General features: G+C 42.5%; 1 pseudogene; it reads left to right on the top strand.

The window, feature by feature from the left end:
* Positions 1-3,285: 3,285 nt before the first annotated feature.
* Positions 3,286-6,832, top strand: LOC101082867 (annotated as a pseudogene).
* The last annotated feature ends 216 nt before the right edge of the window (positions 6,833-7,048 follow it).

A 7,048-nucleotide genomic window follows, 5' to 3' on the forward strand; every position in this document is an offset into this window, starting at 1 on the left:
TTATAGATTATCCCCAGACAGTGCCTTTGAATACATCTCTTCTGATACTACCAATACAACACTCATATATTTCCATTTCACACAACACTGAGTCCAACTCCCTTCTCCCTGACCTTGCTCTGCAGTAGAGGCTGGAAATATGGAAATGTTAGAATTCCCAGCTTTCAAGCCACGGGTGACCATTTGACCCAGGTCAGGCCAATGAGCCGTTAGGCAGAGGTCCCGGGGAAGACTTCTGGTTTTTCCACAGAAACTGAGAAACACCAAGACAATGGATAACATCTTTAAAGTGCTGGAAAAAACCAACAACCTATATTCACACATCCAGTAAAAATATCCTTCAAAGACATTTTTGAAGTGAAATTAAGGGAGTTCCTTAGGCTAAAGGAAAATGGCCTTGGACAGAAGCATGCAGTGCAGAAAGGAAGATCACCAGAAACAAAAAATACGTGATCAATACAAAGGAGCATTTCTTATTTAGAAAGCAATGATGATAGTATTTTATAAAATTTGTAATATATACAAAAGTATTAAATTTTTTTTTAAAATGTGTATTTACTTTTGAGAGAGAGAGAGAGAGAGAGAGAGAGAGAGAGAGACAGAGTGTGAGCAGGGGAGGGGCAGAGAGAGAGGGAGACACAGAATCTGAAGCAGGCTCCAGGCTCTGAACCATCAGCACAGAGTCAGATGCAGGGCTTGAACCCACAGACTGTGAGATCATGGCCTGAGCCAAAGTCAGACACCGAACTGACTGAGTCACCCAGGTGCCCCATGTAATATACACAGAAGTAGAACGTATGACAACAATATATAGGAAAAAAAGGCAAGAGCGTATTAAAAATGGAGTTGAGTTTCTTGTATTATTTAGAAAGTGATAAAGGCACTAATTTAAAGAATTCTACAACAACTATTTTTTTTTTTAAAGTTTATTTTCAGAGAGAGAGAGCAAGCAAGCACAAGTGGGAGAGGAACAGAGAGAGAGAGGGAGAGAGAGGGAACACCAAGCAGCCTCCATACCATCAGCTCAGATGGTATGATGTGGGGCTGATGTGGTATGATGGCCCTGATGTGGGGCTCAAACCCACGAACCACGAGATAATGACCTGAGCTGAAATCAAGAGTGGGACGCTTAACCGACTGAGCCACCCAGGCGCCCCATCCGACAACTATTTTTAAGTAAGCATACATACAGTGATTACTAATGAAAAGATCACTGTAAGAATGTTTATAAGGATAATATAGGAGAAAAATAATTGAGACTTGGATTAATCCAGAGAGGGCAAAACAGAAGGACTGAATCCAGTTTCTCAACTCGGGGTTTGTGGGACCCTAGGGTTCCAACAAGATGTTGCCTAGAAATTATGATTGAAGGGAAACAAAAACATTGAATTTTAACTTTGCACACCATGCTGGGACTCCTAGGGATGAGCAGTGATGAAACAAGCCCTTTAACAATTTGGTTAGTGATCTTTCAGCCCCTATGGTGGTGCCCAGGATGACTTTGTTCATTCATTAAGCCCAGTGTCTGTTCTGATGTAAGAAAAGAGTAACATTTGAGAGTCAGAAAGATAGGGGGGAGCCAGATTCTGTAGGCCACTGTAAAGACTTGACTCTAAGATCGGAAATCCCTGGTGGGTTCTGAACACAGGAGTGACCTGATTTGACTTCTATTTTAAAATAATAATTCTGAGTGCTGTATTGCAAATGGCTAGCAGGAGTGCAAAGCCTAAAGCAAAGAGGCTGGCCTGGACACTGTTGTACTAAACCAACAAGACGATGAAGGAACTTGGTACATTTTGAAGTGGCACCAACAGATTTTTTTCTGATGGATTGGAGGTAGGGTGTTGGACAAAGAAATAAGTCAAGCAACTGGAAGAAAACCTGCCATTTATAGATATGAGGAAGATGATGTGATAAGCAGTTCTGACACTAAGATCAAGAGATCAGTTTCAGATGTGTTATTTCTCTCTCTCTCTCTCTTCTGGAAAATTTTCCTGACTTACTTTTTAAAAAATCTCTTCTATGGAATCTTTGAATTGTTGGATTTTTTTTTTTGAGTGTCCATTTTCCAGAATTCCTAATCTTATTTCCTGGATGAAATATCTTTTCTCTCCGAAAACATTAATTACAATTTAAAAGTTTTTTTTTTCCTGCCCCATGAGGTATCTTTTTTTTTTTTTTGACGTTTATTTAGTTTTGAGACAGAGAGAGACAGAGCATGAACGGGGGAGGGGCAGAGAGAGAGGGAGACACAGAATCAGAAACAGGCTCCAGGCTCTGAGCCATCAGCCCAGAGCCTGACGTGGGGCTCGAACTCACGGAGCACGAGATCGTGACCTGGCTGAAGTCGGATGCTTAACCGACTGCGCCACCCAGGCGCCCCATGAGGTATCTTTTTTTACTGGGTTCCTTTATTTCCTGGTTTCATTTGTTTATTATTTTTATTCAAAGTTGATAATCCTGCAAGGTTCACTGTAGAAACCAGCATCATCTGTCCCCTCTCCCTTTGTTCATTTTGCCACTTCCCCTTCCCCCGGGCAAACACTGACAAGTCTTCTAGCTGATATTTCTAAATAGTATACTTGTATTGCTACTTCTTGAGTTTTCAGTTCCAGCCACTATCTTTTTCATTGGAGAATGAGAATTGACCCCTCTTTTTTATCTCTGCTGCTATAAGCATGCTCTGTTGTCATCCCTCCATGCTTCCAACATTATTAGGTAATTACTGAGTGTGCACACTATTATTCTTAGCCCATTGCAATTGGTTTTTTTTTAGTTTTTAAAAATATTTTATTTTTAAGTCATGTCTACACCCACGGTGGGCAAACTCAAAAGCTGGAGACCAAGAGTCGTGTGCTTTACCCACTGAGCCAGCCAGGTCCCCCTGGTTTGTAGGAGTTATTTATATAGCTAGGCTATTAACTATCCTCTATTAGTTGTATGTATTGCAGAAAGCCCTCCTTCGTAGCCTTGTCTTTTCACTTTGTTGATGGTGCTTCTGTAATGTAATCACATGCAACAGTATTTTCTTTACGGTTTGTAGTTTCCCCCCTCTTGTTAAAGAAAATTACCTTGAGATCATGAATCTATTTTCCTATATTTCCTTCTGAAAATTTAAAGTCTTGCTTTTCACATTCAGAACTTTAATTCACCTGCAAAATCATTTTTTTTGTGTGTGATACGAGGTAGGGATACACCTGTCATTATTTTCCACGAAGGTGATGAGTGATCCCAACACCCTTTACTAAAGAGCTTCTGTGGGACTTGATTGGCTGAGCCATGGAGATGGCGGCTGCAGCCAAGGGGGCGGCCAGAAAGCAGCTGTAGAGTCTAGTAGACTTGCACTGTCTTTGGCTTTTGGTTTCAGCCTAGCGCTCTGAACTGAAGTTTTCACATCTTGTTCTCCACTCCTAGGGCATCACATCCTCTCTCGACCTGTTGCTGCCACTGGAGCCCACTTGAAGGGCATGGCTGGGATGGAGGGTTGGAGCCTGGGGGACTGTGGGGCTAAGCACCTCCAGTAGGCACTTAGCCCAAGACTGGCCCTATGACCTCTGGGAGGAACATGTGGCTCTGGCATCAGAAAGAGTGGGAGAAGTGAGAAACAAGGGGGGATAAAAAGCAGCGGTGGGTGGAATCCCCTGCTGTAAAAATCCCTTGCTCCTGCTCAGATTGCTGGTACTGTATGCAGTGATGGAATGCTGTAAGTCTGTCCCAGGCGGATGGGAAAGAGTTGTGAAGCAAAGGTGGTCAGGGAAAACACCAGGAAGATTCGATGGATATTTTATCAGCCCACAAGGACTGACGTTGAGATCCGAAAGTTCACTTGCTAATTATCTTCACATAAATGGAGAGACTTCTCTTATGCTGGAAGAGTTTGATTTTACTGTACTTTCTAAAAGGAGCATCAAGTCCAGATATAAAGACTACAGCATAGCACTTCTGACATCCCAAATGCAAAATGAAAGTATCACTTCAAACCAGAACATCGGGACATGGGGCTGGTGGAAAAAAAGATGTCTTTCCCCTGCCAAGTGGTAGTTTCGAAGGGCAAACTAGCACAGGACTATCTAACTTAATTTTTTAAATTTTTTTTATTAAAAACAGTTTTTTAATGTTTATTCATTTTTGAGAGACAGAGAGAGACAGAGAATGAGCAGGGAAGGGGCAGAGAGAGACACACACAGAGAATCCAAAGCAGGCTCCAGGCTCTGAGCTGTCAGCACAGAGCCCGACGCAGGGCTCGAACTCACAAACCGTGAGATCATGACCTGAGCTGAAGTCAGACACTTAACTGACTGCGCCACCCAGGTGCCCCAGGACTATCTGACTTTATTATTTATTTATTTTTAAATGTTTCATTTATTCTTGAGAGAGAATAGATAGAGTGTGAGTGAGGGAGGGACAGAGACAGAGAGAGGGAGACACAGAATCCAAAGCAGGCTCCAGGCTCTGAGCTGTCAGCACAGAGCCCAATGTAGGGCTCAAACTCATGAACTGTGAGAACTGAACTGAAGTCAGACGCTTAACTGACTGAGCCACCCAGGTGCCCCAGGACTATCTAACTTTAAAGAATGGGGCGCCTGGGTGGCGCAGTCGGTTAGGCGTCCGACTTCAGCCAGGTCACGATCTCGCGGTCCGTGAGTTCGAGCCCCGCGTCAGGCTCAGGGCTGATGGCTCAGAGCCTGGAGCCTGTTTCCGATTCTGTGTCTCCCTCTCTCTCTGCCCCTCCCCTGTTCATGCTCTGTCTCTCTCTGTCTCAAAAATAAATAAACGTTGAAAAAAAAAATTTAAAGAAGATGAGGGTGTCAATGATGTTGACTCCAGAAAGGTTAGAAAGTCCAAAGGAAAGATGACTATTTTGAAAGGAATTCAAATTAAAGAAACTAAAACAGGATGTTGGAAGGGTTTTCCAGATTCTGCTCACAGTAATAGGAAAAGAGAATCTGAGTATAATAAGGCAGCTGCTAAAAGTGAACCATTGTCGCTTGATAAAACTTCCTCCGTTTCTGAATCTGGAGTGAACAACAAGAACCTCAGTGTAACCAATGAAGAAAAGAGACTTGTAGAAGAAAAATCATTGAGTTCCGGATCAAATTTTTGTTTTGAACAAATAACTTCTGGCATCATAAACAAATTATGTTCAGCTGAAGAAGCAGAACACAACGAGAAGTGGGAAGAAATCTTTTTAGAAGCCAAGGAAATAAAAACAAAAGTAGAAGTCAGGGAAAGGAAGGAACATTTGCATACTGACATTTAAAAATGTGGCTCTGAAATGGACAACTGCTCATGAAACCGAGAAAGACTATTTATGTGAAAATATGTCAAGAAGATACCATTCCACAGACACAAATAGAAAAAAGGAGGGGCGCCTGGGCGGCTCAGTCGGTTAAGCATCCGACTCTTGGTTTCAGCTCAGGTCAAGGTCTCGCGGTTTGTGAGCTCAAGCCCTGCATTGGGCTCAAGCCTGGAGCCTGCTTGGGATTCTCTCTCCCTCGCTGCCCCTCCCCGACTTGTGCACGCTCATGCTCTCTCTCTCTCTCTCAAAAATAAAATAAAGTTAAAAAAAAAGGAAAAAGGAAAACAAACATATATTTTTCCAACAAATACTACAAAGAAGCTCTTAGCCCCCCCAAGACATAAAACCTTTAGGAAGTGGACACCTCCTCGGTCACCTTTTAATCTTGTCCAAGAAATACTTTTCCATGATCGGCAGAAGCTCCTCATTGCTACTATATCTCTCAATCAGACCTCAGGCAAAGTGGCAACACCCGAGCTTTCGAAGTTTCTGGAGAAGTATCCTTCAGCTGAGGTAGCAAGAACTGCAGACTGAAGAGATGTGTCAGAACTTCTTTTATTTTTTTTCCAAAAAATTTTAATGTTTATTTATTTTTGAGAGACACAGAGAGACAGAGCGTGAATGGGGGGAGGAGAGAGAGAGGGAGACACTGAATCTAGAACAGACTCCGGGCTCTGAGCAGCAGCCCAGAGCTTGATGCGGGGCTCGAACCCAGGAACGGCAAGATCATGAGCTAGGCAGAAGTCAGATGTTCAACTCACTGAGCCACCCAGGTGTCCCATGAAGTGTCAGAACTTCTTAAACCTCTTTTTCTCTACAATCTTTGAGCCAAAGCCATTATCAAGTTCTCAGATGAGTATCTGGCAAAACAGTGGAGGTAGCTGATTGAGTTTCATGGGATGGACAAATAGGGCAACGACTCTTACTGAATTTTTTGCATCAATGAATGGAAGCAGGTGCATGCTGAAGACCATAAGTTAGGGGCGCCTGGGTGGCGCAGTCGGTTAAGCGTCCGACTTCAGCCAGGTCACGATCTCGCGGTCCGTGAGTTCGAGCCCCGCGTCCGGCTCTGGGCTGATGGCTCAGAGCCTGGAGCCTGTTTCCGATTCTGTGTCTCCCTCTCTCTCTGCCCCTCCCCCGTTCATGCTGTCTCTCTGTCCCAAAAATAAATAAATGTTGAAAAAAAAATTTTTAAATAAAAAAAAAAAATAAAAAATAAAAAAAAAAAAAGACCATAAGTTAAATGAATATCGTGACTGGCTTTGGAAAACTCATGAAAAATTAAGTCTGTCTTAAAATTCTTCAAAGTTTTCAAACCCATCTTTTCTATGTTACTCTGTACTTGATTCTCAAGAGCTCCATTAAGCACAACCAACTGCCTTTACAGGCATATAGATTTTAATCAGTACAACTAGAACCACAATGTAGGTTATGTTTTTTGTGTGTTTCAAATTTTTATTTAAGTTCTAGTTAGTTAACATAGTGTAATATTGGTTTCAGGAGTAGAATTTAGTGATTCATCACTTACGTATAACACCCAGTGCTCATCACAAGTGCCCTCCTTAATACCCATCACCCATTTAGCCCATCCCCCGCCCACTTCCCCCCTCTCGCAACCTCAGTTTGTTCCCTATAGTTAATAGTCTGTTATGGTTTGCCTCCTCTATTTTTTTCTTCTTTCCCCTATGTTCATCTGTTTTGTTTCTTAAATTCCACGAGTGAAATCATATGGTATTTGTCTTTCTCTGA

This window comes from Felis catus, chromosome E2 (genome assembly GCF_018350175.1).
Source record: "Felis catus isolate Fca126 chromosome E2, F.catus_Fca126_mat1.0, whole genome shotgun sequence".
NCBI lineage: Eukaryota > Metazoa > Chordata > Mammalia > Carnivora > Felidae > Felis > Felis catus.